The sequence below is a fragment of the Parasteatoda tepidariorum genome, chromosome 8 (genome assembly GCF_982258835.1).
Source record: "Parasteatoda tepidariorum strain Cologne lab strain chromosome 8, Ptep-v5.0, whole genome shotgun sequence".
Taxonomy (NCBI): Eukaryota; Metazoa; Arthropoda; class Arachnida; order Araneae; family Theridiidae; genus Parasteatoda; species Parasteatoda tepidariorum.
The window spans coordinates 870,996-884,768 of record NC_141762.1 but is presented as its reverse complement, the minus strand read 5'-3'; the positions used below and the strand labels follow the sequence as shown (position 1 = coordinate 884,768).

The following is a 13,773-nucleotide window of genomic DNA, read 5'->3' as shown; positions in this document are numbered from 1 at the left end:
AAAAGTTGTGCGTCCTTAGTTGAAGTTTTGTAAAATTCAGTCATTCTAGGAAAAAACTTTTAGCAATTTTATATTAAATTTTAATGGTGACAAATTCAGTCTTGCACTTATTTTAAGTATCTGAAATACAAATCTTGTTAGGTGAAAGGTATTAGTCTCTTTCATGTCATTTCAACGATGATAGATTCCGTTTTATAATACAGTAATCATGATTTGTAGCTATTGTTGACTTATTATAACTATATACAAAACTGACATTTTATTATTTGATTAATGAAATCTTAAACTTTGTTGCAAATTTTAATATTAGTGTGGATGTTATAGTAATGCAATGTTATAAATTTCCATGAATCGATTTGAAACTATTTAAAATTGTGAAAACTTGCTATTCTAAACAAAGCAATTCTGAAATCAAAAATATTATCTTTTGAGGTGCTACTTAATATCCACTTTTTCAGAACGAGTCCCCCCCCCCCTCTCTTTACAATATCGATTTTCGTCACAAAAAGTTTGGTGAAATACTCTTATGTAGATTAAACACTATAAAATGTAAATTAAAATATATATATGCAATAATTTTCAAACAAACGTTTGAACTTCGCAAAATAAAAAACATTGTAAATTAATAAAATAATTTATTTTTTACTTTATAAAAGTAGCAAATCATTAATTACTAATTTTTATTAATAAATTAACATATAAATCGAGCTAATTAGCTTAGTAATTTATTTAAAATGCATGCATATATTAATAAAGGTATGTTTTTAAGTGTCTGTAATTATGATATGATAGTGCAAGTAATTGCAAACTTTCAAAGACAAGTGCAACAAGGTGGGTATTTTTCCTTTCCCATATAAATCTATGTATTGACAGCAACGACAAACTAAATAAAAAGAGTTTAAAATAACAAAAGTTTAAGAAATCCATTGTATAGTTTGGGGGGGGATAAAGAAGGGTATGGAGTATATTACATCAGGGCATTAATTTACTTCAGGGGCAGCAGGGTGCTGTGCCCCGTTTACCCTGCCTAGAATGAGCTCTGTAAATAGAATTATCTTTTTTAGTAATAAAGTTTAGGGTTGTCAGGATAGTCAAAAACCAGGAAAGATATATATGCATAATATGTACACTTTTTTTTTTAAATTTCCCAAGAAATTCCTATTGTACCTTTAGAGTTATTTTTAACTCGATAAGCTTTAGAGGTTTGGGAGACCTATAATAAGTTATGAAAAATAAGTGTTTTAACACCCTAGGCCAGAAATAAGCTTGGAACTTTGTACCAATTACTCAAATTGTTTTTAGTAACAGCATAACATTTCGCAAACCTAGCGTAAATATTAATGAAGATATGAATGTTTTTATTCTAAAAATAAAAGCTAATTCTTTGTTTTACGGCTTTAAAAATATTCAATGGAATTAAACAAAGTTTTTGTTGCAATTTAAAATTAATTACAAAACTATTGGTTTAAAATTTTAAAAAAAAACTGCGCAGTATATGAGTATTTGAAGTAGTTCTTTTTTGCTGCGCATGCACTAAAAATAAATCGAAAATTTTTTTTGGTTCTGAAAATTCAAATCTCATAAAAAAAATCTGTTTTTTTTTTTTTCTCTTTGAAACAGTCTACATACACCATACTACTTTTAAAAATACCAAACATTCAATTATATATGTATATATAAAATTGTCTCCAAAAATAAAAAATGTATAATATTTTTCATTTCAAAACTATTTTATTTACATCAAAACTTTCTGGCACGATTTAAATAATGGAGCGCTGAACAATTCCTAATAGCTTAATATCAATACATAGAAAATTTTAACGTTGCACTAAAAGCATAAGTTAGTCAATATTCTTTCATAATAGCAATCATATTTGATTTTTAATCTTAAAGTAATTATCTTAAAGAAAGGAAAACAAATAGTAATTTACTAAATGATTTAAAAGTTCCTTGATAAAATTACTGTGGTATGTTTGTTGCTGGATTGGTTGAAACTAAAAGGAGTGCATTCATCGTCTTAAAAATATGGATGTGTCTAATTTTTACTTAAACTATGAAATTTTCATTATTGAAGTAAAAAGATGTTGAGTTGTAAATTTTTATTTTTCTGTTCTTTGATTCCAAATCGATTATTTTAAAATCCTTGCTTACTTGGGTAGAATAAAGTTCGTTCAGATTGATGCATCTGATTTTAAAAGAATCAATTATAGAAATTTAAAATGGGGCTACTAAATTATAAATATTAATTTAATATTAGTATGAGGACATCAACTAATTGATGGTGATTTTTTTTTTTTTTCTTGCCCTAAGTTAAAAACTAGACTATAGATGCCGATCCAGGCCTGTGTCTGACATAAAACCAAATTTCAAGACTAATATTGACAAAACGATAGCATGAAACATGGTGCGTAGCGTTTTTAATGGTGTTTATTTTCAATTTTCGTTTTTAGAAGCCCTTAAAGATGCTTATTTTCATTGGGTGTTTTTAAAAAGTGCTTAAATTTCCCTTTTCTAAATGAGATTTTTTTTTTTCTTTCTGTTGATTTTTCCCGCGTAGTACGCCAAATTGTGCTTTTCACATTGTTCTATTCAACATTTTCACAATCCATTCAACCCCAATCCTTTTCAGCATACAGTCGGTCCATAGCGTATGAAAGCGCCAATGTTTTACATGTTTGGTGAAATACTTTGCAAGTTCACATTTGCGTCTACTGAGCTGGGTCTACTCGTGTGCAACTCTGCTGCATTTTGCAAAATATTCTAAATTTCAGACTTCATTTTCCACCCTCTGATATCGAACATATAAGTTTTTGAAAATTATTTTGGTAATGTATATAGTGCTTAAGAATATCCTTAAAAGGTGCTTATTTTTTATTGAAATATTTGGCTACTTACCCTGTGAAAAGAACGTTCAAAATAATTAATAACCTTTCATTAATTAATATGCCCTCAATCACTTTTGAAATTTATTCATCAAGGTTCGGTCAAAAGAAGGTTGATCATTTAGTGTTCCATAGCCGGAAAAAAAATTGGGAACCCCTGATGTTGACAACGTATGCATTTCTTCATTTAAAAAAAAAATATATGTAAAAACGTAGTAGATGATTCCGCTTTCTTAAATTCATTAAAAGAAAACTAGAAGATCTGTTACATTTAACTAATTATTTTCATAATATTGTGCCAGGATAAATAAAAGCATGATTTTTCTTCTTTTCTCTAGTTTCGACTCTAGCAGGGCTCTCTAGTTGCATAGGTTGTTAGATGTTTTTTAAAGTGACTTAAAAATTTGAGAGAATAAGTATGTATTTAGTTGGGAAATGGTCATGAGAAAAGTAACATTGATAAGTGAACTTCATAATTGCATCAGAGTATTTACTGAAAAACGTTTATTCTGGATAAAGGATGCGTTTTCTCCTTGAAACTTTCCAGACTGCTCAAAAAAATATGTCAAGTGCATTTTCAGGGTGGCCACCCACCTTGAAAACCTGGAATTATCAGGGAATTTTTTTATACTGGAAATATCAGGGAAATTTGGATAAAAACCTGGAAAAATCAGGGAATTTTAAAGAAAAGCTGGAAATTTTTCTTTGATAATTTTTTTTAATTTCACTAATTTAAATTATTTGCTAATTTTCTTAATTTAAATTATTTCATCCATTATACCCACTTTTTTTTACGGAAATGTATCGCCAAACAGTTGAAATGTCATCAACTTAGCAATACTTTGCTTGCATCAAAATTTGCTCCATTACAGCTGTTAAACTAGAATGCCACATAAAATTCTCCTACTGTTGCTAAACGAATGCAGAAACCTTTGACCGCTATGGGACTGTGCAATTTAGGAAAGATTCTGGTGTAGGTGGAAAAAGATTTAGGATATTAGCTTCTATTTTTAAATACTGTCTTTGGGCTGAATCCATTTATGGCTCAAGTTTGTTCCGATGCTTTGGTGGTTATTTTTTTTCTCGATTTTGACAAAATGTTTTTGTATTTTTAACTTTATAAAATTCTCCAAAAATTAGTTGGTTAAATTTTATGATAATAGATTTTATATCGCACTCTTTTTCTTTTTCTACTCCCATTCAAAGAAATCTGTGAATTATTTTTTCTGAGCAAACCAACGAATCACACATTATTTTACAATCGCTAACAGCAATGTTTGTCGACAAATTGTTACAATCGTTGCATTAATGGCAATTTTTTCTATTTCATTTTAACCTCTTATAACATATTTTAATTGTTAAAAAAGGCTCCTTTGTTGGTCAATATATGATTTTTGATTCAAAATTTTGTACCAAAACATTAAAATATAAATAAAAAATCTTGAAAATTGTCAAAATAAATTATTTTTTTCAAGTATGATATGTTAAAAAAGTAACATTTTGAATAAAATATTTTATAATATAGACACTTTTCTTGTACACATCCTATACTTTATAAGAAAAAAGAAACAAAAACCTGGAAATTTTAAGATTTTTATCTGGAAAACCTGGAAAAATCAGGGAAATTTGAAATCTGATTCGAGTGGCCACCCTGATTTTGTTTAAATTATTTTTATACAGAGAAAATATCTGAATTTGTTCAGATGAAAGTGTAAAAGGGGAAAAAATGTAGCATTAACATATTTGTTCCTCGTCCGTTATTCGACAAAACAAATTCATTGCAAATGGCAACATTATCCGATCTCGTCAAAATCCAAATATCCAATTGTGCAGATCAAAATAAATTCGTCCAATTAATTTGATTTGTGTAAACGAAAATAAGTAAAAATTTGCATAAATACTTTTGTACGATACAGAAATATCCCCTTTAACACTGACCGTCTATTATTATTTTTTTTTTATCAATCTTATTTTTTAGGCATTAAAAGTTGTTTTTTTCTTCCTAACCAATTATTATCATATAAAACCTTATACTATTGAATATGACTGTAAAAATATATCAATATACATGCAATAAAATAAAAAAAAGAGGCTAAAATAAACAAATCGGAAAACTAGTCAATTCTTTAGAAACGTCTATTAACAGTTACTACAGTTTGATAAATGTTTTAAGATAGAAAAACTAAATTTCCTTCTTATACAATTATAACTTTAAAAAAAGACATTCCAGCATTTATTTTTCTTATCACCAACTGTTTTAATTAATAATTCGAATTTAAAATTATGATACTTCAATGAAATAATAAAATAATTAAATTTATTAAAGCATTACGATATTAATTTTTTTTTTTTAAATCAAATATATATATGGAATTTTTAATAGAATTATTACTGAAATTAGAACTTATATTTTTTTTTTAATGTCACAGAAAGCAGAGATGATTGTGCTCCGGAAAAATTCCGGAAGTTTCGAGAAATCATCACATTTATGTATCAAAATTCCTGTACTTGGCATCTCTTATTTGTAAATATTTTTTTGGTAGAATAATAAATGCGATTAGAGATAAAAGTAAACTTATACATAGTTATTCATTTAAATTATGCTGATATAATTTATTTAGAGTTTCATGTTTTGAAAATATCAATGATTTCAATTTATAAAGACGTTAATTTTTTGAAATGCGTCATTAATGATTATACTCAAGAAATTTTCAGGATTTTTGAGTTGGGCTCACAATCACCTCTGTACATAGATTAAAATTCAATTGCATGTTATATTAAATCTGTTATATTATCGGCTCCCTCTTTCAACTTGGAGCACCTCCCATCGAAATTCTCCATGGCCATCGGGCTCCAGAGCTTGCAAATTTTGTAATCAATACTTTTGGAGGACTCTAATCTTTGCACTAGCATAGACACGACAACAACAACATTAAATCTATTATTTTCAATGTAAATATAAATAATTTATTCAAAGAGTAACTGCAACAAAAAAATGATAATTTGCATTCATTTGGTCATGTTTGCTGAAGTTTTTGATATTCTTGTAAAAGTGCTGCCAAAAAGGTTTAATTTTTTTTAAAAAAAATTAAAAAATCTGTGCACCTTAAGATTGCATTGACCTTGTAAATTTTTTTTTCTTCCTGGAACTATTGGAGCTGTTCGTAAAGTAATTCTGATTTTTTTTTTCTCAATACCGGACTTCATTATATATTTTCACAGCTTCAAACTTAAGCCACATAATTTTTGTATATTTTAACAGCTGATATAGCAAAGGCTTGTTTGTGAAAAAAGTTCAATTGATTCTACGCAGTAGTGTTTGGTGGGTGCCCTTTCAAGTATGAAAGCAGAATTTTCGGCATATTTTACTTTTTCACTATCAAAAAGGTAAAAATGGTGTTGAAGCAAAAAAAATAATGATCCGCTGTGTGTATCGCCACTGCCAAAAAGCTGTTTTGATTAAGATGCACGAAGATGCTCCACTCCAATTGAAGCTTCATTGATGCAAACTGGCGAACTCGTGAAATCGCTGAGAAAATAAATGATCGAATTTAATCGATCATTTGAAAAACCCGGGATTTAATAAATATTTTTAGGGGGTAAAACCTTCACTTCAAATAATGAGGTCAAAAATCATCTGGCGAAGAACAAAAATTTTCAGCGCTTGGAATCATGCTACTGCCAGAAAGGTAAATATTCATTCCCTCTAAGAAAGTCCCTTTTCATTTTCATTAAAAAAAAATTACTTTTCGAGCAGCCCGATATGCCAGAGCTTGCAAATTTTGTAATCAATACTTTTGGAGGACTCTAATCTTTGCACTAGCATAGACACGACAACAACAACATTAAATCTATTATTTTCAATGTAAATATAAATAATTTATTCAAAGAGTAACTGCAACAAAAAAATGATTATTTGCATTCATTTGGTCATGTTTGCTGAAGTTTTTGATATTCTTGTAGAAGTGCTGCCAAAAAGGTTTAATTTTTTTTTAAAAAAATTAAAAAATCTGCGCACCTTAAGATTGCATTGACCTTGTAAATTTTTTTTTTTTTCCTGTGAATGTAGGAAACGATAAATAAATTTAGAAGAAACAAACTATTTTCTGCATTCATTGTTAATGTTTGATTAATACATAGACAAATTTTTAAATAAAAATTAAAATCATGCTAGTTTATGTCGCAAAAATCTGCAAAATATTACTCTGTAAATATTAGGGAATGTGGTTTTATCTGGAGATCTGTCTTAGAAAAGTTAAGTTACTGTGTTAAAAATTAAACAAAAATGCAAATTCAAAAAGGGCAAGCAAATTCAAAAATTTCTCAAACGAATAGCATTTATTAGTTTTATAACAACGAGATGTCTGGACAATAAATATTTTTATTCATCAATTCTTTGTTTGGTTGCTTTCAATCTGTTCGAGATACGTTTCAGCACTTGGCCTCACCGCAGCACTTGCAATCACCACAATTGCACTTCTGGCTCCTCTGGCAGCAACGGCAGTTGTCGCATTTGCAGTTAGAAGTACATTTGGAAGCTGCAGAACAGCAACGGCATTTCTCGCAGGTGCAGTTTGGTCCACAAGGTCCACCAGGCATTTTCACTTTTAATCTGCAGAAGAACAATTATTTATTTTCTACGAATAATTTAACTATTAGAAATAAAGTTTAAAAGAAAGAATGTTTTTTTTCTTTCTTTCAGTTAAACAGAAAATGTTACACAATTTTTTTATGTCGTGATATTGAATTCCTTAAATCGATCTATGATTCATGACCTCTTAGAATTTATAAAATATAGAGAAATCTTTTGACAAAACTTCATAGAATATCTAGCATATCTTCATTGAATAAACTTGGGCGTATTTCACCACCAATAGGTCAAGCAAAAAACTGCTTGCTGTCAAAAATATTTTGTATTTCCGAATTTAGAATAGATATATTAATTTTCAGCAAAAGGAAAAAAAAAAATTTTGGGGTCGGAAATTCGAAAAAAATCCGACAGAAAAGGTGTTAATCTACTTCCTATATGCGCACATCAATAATTATAAATTCAGGGTCAAAATGTTGATGATAAATTCATTTTCCCAATTTAAATTCATTAAATATGGTTTTGTATTCATTTTGTTTTCTTTTTTTTAGTTTTTTTTTCTTTATTTAATTATTTTATTAATATTAATAATATTTTTCCTTTTAAGAGTGCTTGTGAATTGATATTTTTCATTGCAAATGAGTCTAAATTTTGCTTTAAATCCTGTTATAAGTTTAAAAAGAATATTGTTGACGTTGAACAGATTTTTTATAAGAATTTGCTTCAGAACAGGAAGAGGCAACCTTTTAGTTTTAGGAATAACAAAACCGTTTGATAATGCAATATAGTTCTGATGTTCTTCTGTAACTAAAAATTAATTCTTTTTTATGTTTGCTGTTTTGTTTTTTTCATCTTCCTTTATTTATTTTTAAATTTCATTTTATTTATAAATTTCATTTTATTTATAAATTGCATTTAATCATTACCTTATTCAATTTACGAGTACAAGTTTCGATTGATATTTCATTTTAAAAAAAGTTGATATAAAACATGTTTTCGAAAATTTTTAAAAGCATAATTTTTATTGTAAGGTCATTTTTGATGTTAACAGGGTGGAGCGGACAAACAATTTTTAATCTAACTTTATGGAAAATAAATAAATTAATAAAAAATAACAAATAATAATGAGAATAGACATTTACTTATAAATAAATTTAATTGATTTCAAAGTGGTCACCTTTTTGCAGAAGTGCAAAGGCGAAAATGCTTATTGTAATTTTCAGCAATGAGACCGTTCTTTACCGTTTTACAACTCCCAGAACGATGGGATCTCCAAATACCTCAGCTTGTTGAACATCGCCAAAATTCAGTCTGTCATGGTCTGGGAGGATTTTGTGCTAGCGGCAAAACATCTCTGGTTTTTTATATTTTTGTGGATGAGGGCGTTAGGATAAATCAAAAACGTTCTGTTGACCAAAAAGCAATGTAAACTGGAACGAAACCAGCTCACAAGGCCAATAAGATACAAGAGTGGTGCAAGGCAACATCTGATGAATGGCCACCTTACTCGCCAGATCTCAATCCTATGGATTACACTGTATGGTCCATTTTGAAGTCTAAGATCTGCACTATACCACACAAAAGTTTGGACTCTCTAACGGCGGGAATGGTATAGATTAAGGATTGGAAGCTCAATGCTGATTATTCAAATAAAAAATTGGGTCAACGATTATAAAAATAATAAATAGGTTTTTTTTCCCGCCTCAGCATCGCTGCTGATACTTTGAAACCAATTAAGTTAAGTTGTAACTCTTATTTTGCTTTAATGTAGTTTTCTTTTCAAAAACTTACCCATTTATTTTTAAAAATTCATCACATTGTTATTCAATTAAAAGGCTTGGAATAATATAATGATAAACCACATTTTCGAATGGATCGTGAGAGCATCTTTAGCGTACTATATTTATGTATTCTGCTGCTATCTAATAGAAATTCCAGATGCTTGTTAAAAAAAAATGTGTAAAAGCAATTCTAAGCAACAAATTGAAGATAAATATGGATTAGCAAAATACAGTCCCAAACTATTAAACTATACTAGGAAGCTTCGCCCCCTACTCGCTGGCGCTCGCCAACCCCGGGAACTGCATTCGCAGTTCATTTCGGATTGCTTAGCAATCCAATGCTCGCTCAATGGATACGTTCTTAACGTCTAGCTTTTGTATACTTTTTTGAATACTGAAGTTCCGAAAACTTTTCACTGTAGAAAATTCTAAACCTGTACATTTCAATATTAATTTGAAATTGCAATTGTTAATTTGGGCTTTTGGCGATACAACACTTATAGAATTAAAGGATTTGTTACGTCAAGCGCTCAGGTATCATAATTTTGATCTAGTTGCGCTTCTATGTCATTTTGTTTTATGTTGCTAAATTAACTTTCAAAATATTCTATGGCTGGCAACAGCATTTTTATTTTTTAAGTTGTTTATTTTTATTTCTTTTATAATTCGTTCTTTTTTTAGCGAAATGTTTTTTTACCTAACAGAATTCTTTGCCGATTGTTTTCTCTATAAATGAAGAAAATAAAGTAAATATTTAAGTGTTGTGAAAAGAATCTTATTTAGTTGTACAAAGTACTTCAGAAAAGCGCTTTCGACAAAATACTAAAATAGAGATCTACTACTCACTTCTGCCTAGCTTAATAGTATAAGATTGCCGCAGCTGAATTGAACAACCTGATAATGCTCACTCTGGTTATTGTTTCCGCTTTTAAAAGCGCTATATGTTGAGCCACCTCATTTAGATTTGGCATGTGACATTTTTAGCAGCAATCATTGGTCGATTTTCTAACGTTTTATTCTGGGAGTTTTAATGAGGCTTTTTTTTGGTGTCGTGTAAGAGAAATATAATATAGATAATAACTGAATTACGTAAATAACTAAAAACTTCAATGCTGTTGAACTAGAGCCCCTGAATTAGAATTGATAGTATAGGAGCCTTATGTTGAACAATCAAAAACGAAAATCAATCTTTACCAGGAATCAAATATTAAAACATGCATTTTATTATTAATGCAAAAACTATCAAGTTTGTCAAGTGCCAAAAAGCAGAAAAATTGGCAGCTAAATTAACAGCTTTTTCATAAAAGGAGATTTTATTTATTTATTAATTCCTGAAATTAGATGTTTTATAAAGCATTTTACATAAATATTCACGTACGTCAGATCATTCAAAATAAAATATTGTTTCAGATTATTAAAATTGTTCGAAATTAAATAACAGAAATTTCGCACTTTCAGAACTTGAAAATTCAGTTTAGAAGTTTTTAAAAATTAAATTAAAGGCGTTTTTGTGGTAAGAGAGGAATATGTTCATAAAACAATAATAATCCACTGCAATAACAATAATAATACTCCATAAACACTAATTATCCACTCTCTGTTATAAAAGTAATAAATACAGTCAAACCCCGCTATAGTGAACACGGCTTATAGTGAATTCCCGGATATAGTGAACGAAATGCTCGGTCCCGTGCCTTGCTATACACGAATGTTATTTTTAGTGGATATAGTGAACAAAAAAAAAGGGAGGAAGTTGGATATAATGAACTTTTTTCAGTCTTCGACTGATTCCCCCCCCCCCCCATTTTCTTTGTAATAATTTTGAAATTTCTACTTCAAAATAAATTCATATACCGATTTTTAAAACCATCTATAGAAACTACTTTTATGTGCTCGAATGGCAGGTTAGACAGGTTCAAAAAGCGGAATAACAGAAATTCAGGAAAAATTATCTGAGAGTCGGGAAGTGTTTCCATATCTGATGTTGAGGATTGCTCATCAGCTAAAGATTACTAATTTTTATTTGTACGCAAGACGAAGAGTGATGAAAAATAACACATTTTTTGCTACTACATAATATGTTTCAGTCATTTATATAAATATAATGTAATAAAAAGGAGGTGTTTGGGAACCATTAGTGAAATTGCCTGCGTGACGGATATAGTGAACTCCCGGTTATAGTGAACCGAAATTTCGGTCCCTTGAAGGTTCACTATAGCGGGGTTTGACTGTAGTTCAAATATTGCTTAGTTTTTTTTCGTAACCTTGTAATATGAAAACCAATTCAGAAGACATGGAGCTTCCAATAATTAAAAAATATTAAAAAAAATTGTATGCTTTTACAGAACAATTATCTGCGTAAAAATAAAAATTGGTTTCATTCTCTTTTTCTTTCGGATTTTGTAATTACAATGAAAAATCCCAAGAATGGAAAGATATTAGAATCAAGTTACTTTTTGGACAGTTTTATGAAATATCTTGTTTGAGACAATTGAATTTTGTTCTATGTAAAAAATAATAATAATAATAATAAATAAATAAAATAAAGAAGAAAAATGTGGAGAAATACACAATATAAATATTCTGTAATACATAAAACAATATTAAAACTTATCATTTTTACCCATTAATTAAAAATAATTAAGTTTAATTCATTTAATTTTTTTAAGAAAATATTTTTACAGATTTCTTTTAAATAAAAACAGCTGTTTTAACTTAAAAGAAATTGTAATTAAACAGGGGGATCGTAACAGCTGTTTTTTTATTTTTATTTTTAAATTAAACGCTATTAAAAATATTTTAAAAAATATTAGTTTCAAAATAACAGATGCTGGTCTTGGAATATTTTGAAAAAGGAATATTTAGATGTGTTTATAGTTTCAAAAGGAAAGACAAAATCGATCATCGTCTTGAACAATCTCATTAAAAAAAAATTGTAAATAAAATAAAAATTGATGGATATAAATTTATAATACTACTATAGTGTTCAAAAAATTTGCACAATTTTTTTTTTACATATTGTTTTAAGCATTTTATTTCATTTTATATATTTTTGATCAGAATTAAAACTTCTAGCCGACTCTATAACAATCAAATGAAAATAAACAAAACTCGTAAATAATTCTTGAAATATGTTTTTTCTCTTTTTTTTCTTACTTTGATAAATTTCTTGGTCATATTTTTTTTTTTTTTTTTTTTTTTAGTGACTGTGAGAGTGTGTTAGGGGCCTTTGCTTTTGCCAATCCTTTCTTTGCCTATGTGCGACTTTAATGCGTAAACATAATAAAAATATAAAAGCAATCCTTTCTTTTCTCCTATTCGGAACTACAGTCAAACCCCGCTATACTGAACACGGTTTATAGTGAACTCCCGGATATAGTGAACGAACTGTTCACTTCCGTGCCTTGCTATATGTTTATAATGTTAATTTTTGTGGATATAGTGAACCAAAAAAGAGAGGAAGTTAGATATTGTGAACTTTTTTCTGTCTTCGACAGATTTCCTTTTTTTTTTTTTTTTTCTTTATTGTAAATAATTTTGAAATTTCTACTTCAAAATAAAAACATATACCGATTTTTAAAACCTCATCTATAGAATGGAATGTAGCATTTTTCTTGTTTGCTTCATTATTGAATTGGTTCAGCTTTCAAATAAACTGCAATCTTCCCGTATCTGGACAAATGCTTCGAGTCAAAGCCTAGCAAGTCTAATGTATATGCTAAACGATTTGGTGAGACTACTTTTATGTGCTCGAACAGCTGGTTAGACAAGTTTAAAAATCGGAATATCAGAAATTCTGAAAAAATTATCGGAGAGTCGGGAAGTGTTTCCATATCTGATGTTGAGGAAAGATTACTAAATTTTTTTGTACGCAAGACGAAGAGTAATAAAAAAATAAAAGTTAACGCATTTTTTGTTACTATGTATTATTTTTCAGTCATTTCATTTTATGGGTCATTTATTTAAATAATGTGTAATAAAAGGGAAGAGTTTGGAGTTAAAATTGTTTGGGGGACGGTAATAGTGAAGTCCCGGTTATAGTGAACCAAAATTTCGGTCCCTTGAAAGTTTACTATAGCGGGGCTTAAATAACTGTGATTAAAGGTAATAAAATTAAGGTCAATCCTGTCTTTGGTTATGTGCTGTTATAATGCGAAAAGTTAAACAACTATACGTAATGGTAATAAAAGGTGGTATAAACTATATCTGATTCGAAAACAAAAAAAGAAAAGAGATAAATGAATCGAATAAAATACAGAAAAAAAGGCGAACTAGTTTCAGAAAACTTAAAATGAACGCTGCCCTATTAAATAAAAAAAAGTTGAACCAGTTTTTAAAGTTGCTTTACGTACAGTTAAATTGTGGAAATAAAAATAAAAAGAATTTTTCTTAAAATCAAAAAAAAATTTTATGCGAAAATTACCTACAATTTAATAGCAAAACAAAATAATTTGTTACTTACCAAAAGGAAGAACTAAAGAAAGAAAGATTTTTGATGAGATAATAAACTCGCTTACTCAAA

The 13,773-nt window shown here is 28.6% G+C and overlaps 1 long non-coding RNA gene across 1 annotated transcript; it reads right to left on the bottom strand.

Moving 5' to 3' along the window:
* Positions 1–7,201: 7,201 nt before the first annotated feature.
* Positions 7,202–13,773, bottom strand: LOC107446523 (uncharacterized). The gene is made up of 2 exons (XR_001584399.4): positions 13,714–13,773; positions 7,202–7,494 (listed from the first exon to the last, which is right to left on the bottom strand). It is a non-coding gene; the product is annotated as an uncharacterized LOC107446523 (long non-coding RNA).